Raw genomic sequence first — 1,998 nt, forward strand, 5'->3', positions numbered from 1 at the left:
TCCCAGAGCCAATAAGCAATTCCATTGAATTATACAAATGTTATCACTTGATACCCATTTCCATATTATCTATTTTTGCAATAAACCAATCTTTTGAAACCAAAACCTCAAATCATGTACCCATATAAGCCATTGATAAATCATATCTTTTTCTTCTGTGTTTCTACTCTCACAGTTCTTTCTCTCAAAGTGGATAGTATTCTTCCTCATAAGTCCCTTGGGATTGAACTAGATCATTACATTGCTACTAGTAGTAAAGTCCATTACATTAAATCATTCTACAGTGTTTTACTTTCTATGTACAATGTTCTCCTGATTCTGATCATTTCACTTTGTACCAGTTCATGAAGAAATCCTCCAGTTCATCATTCTTTACAGCACAATAGTATTACTTCACCATCACATACCACAATTTGTTCAGGCATTCACCAATCAAGGGACACCCCCTCATTTTCCATTTTTTTTGCCACCACAAAGTGTGTGGCTGTGAATAATTTTGTATAATCCATTTTTGTTATCTCTTTGGGGTACAAACCTAGTAGTGATACTGCTAGATCAAAGGGCATGCTTTCTTTTAAAGTCCTTTGGGCATAATTACAAATTCTCTCTCCAAATCTGAAATGATGTAGTTTAGTAGTATAGCAATTCAAACATAAATGTGGGTACTTCCTCTAATGACTTCATTTGTTACTATTTTATAATAGAATGCTTTTGAGAATTCCTAAACTCTTCCCTCATTAACCAATCTGGTAACAAACATCTATTAGCATAGAAAATGTGATCCTTGAACAGTAGATGTACAACTCATCAACAGAAAGCTCAACAACTTAGTATGATTTTCTAGTTTGTATACTTTTATCATGGTCTTGACAAATCCACAATCACATTCATAAAATGATGAGGTCTAGAATGCTATTAAGTAAATGAAATAAATATAATGCTTCATTCTACTTTCCCCTAACCCTATCCATAACTAGAGAGTCTTCAAAATAGGAAGATTTGCGAGCTGATTAGGTTTGAAGGGACATAAAACTATCTCTTGATCACAGGAAATATGACCCAAATAGCTCAAATCCTGCTTCAAAAGGGGGAGTAACATAGGAACCAAGATAGGAAATGGGGCAGAATGATTGTCCCCTTACTTTTTGTGCCTTTGCCTACACTCCTGTTCGATGAATGTTTAGCTTCCTACAGTGAGAAGCAGAGGTCACAAACAGTAATGAGACACTAACCAGAAAAGCACCAAGCTTCAACTGCTTTAGGTCATACCAGTTCAAGAGTACCTGACACCAGGAGGAATGAAGTCTGAGCTATATAAAAAATAAAAATTCTAAGGAAGGGCAATCCTATAAATATGTCTGCCTTCAGGAATAGCTGTCACAGGAGACCCAACAAACTAAATGGTATCTTCTCTGGCTTTCTAAGGTTTCAAATAATCTATAAACTTCCTAGGTCAAAGAAAACTCATAAGATTTGGACCACACATCAAATGTTTTATTATGTGTTGCTTTAATTGCTTCTGTGCTAATGGTAAAACATGCTATACAGTCCTTGGAGGAGCCAATTCCTTTAGGCCAATCTTATATGACTAGGGCTCAGTAGAATCTATTAAAAGGAGGGACGAGGCTAGGTTTTGCCATTAGGATGAGGGTTTGAAGCTAATTCCAGTTAGGTAAATCCCACTCCTCATTCTCTCTTGTAAGAGGATTAAATGGTCACAAATAGAACTGCAGAGTGAAGGCGATCCATTCTCTGAGAACTTGGTACTTCCCTATCAATTACATTAAGCAGGAGTTAAGTAGCATCACTTCCAAATGATTGCGGCATTGTGCCCATATACTGATTCTTCCTATTGAATGAGATCAGATTGATGGTGCTTTTCCTGTTTTTGCCTGGTTTTAAAATAAATATCATTTTTATTAAAATCATCACATCATAAAGACAGGAAAGAGATGCAGTGACTTTTTTTCTTTTGTGTGAAGAAATATTTGGAGGGGG

Source organism: Gracilinanus agilis, chromosome 6, assembly GCF_016433145.1.
Source record: "Gracilinanus agilis isolate LMUSP501 chromosome 6, AgileGrace, whole genome shotgun sequence".
In the NCBI taxonomy this organism is placed as follows: domain Eukaryota; kingdom Metazoa; phylum Chordata; class Mammalia; order Didelphimorphia; family Didelphidae; genus Gracilinanus; species Gracilinanus agilis.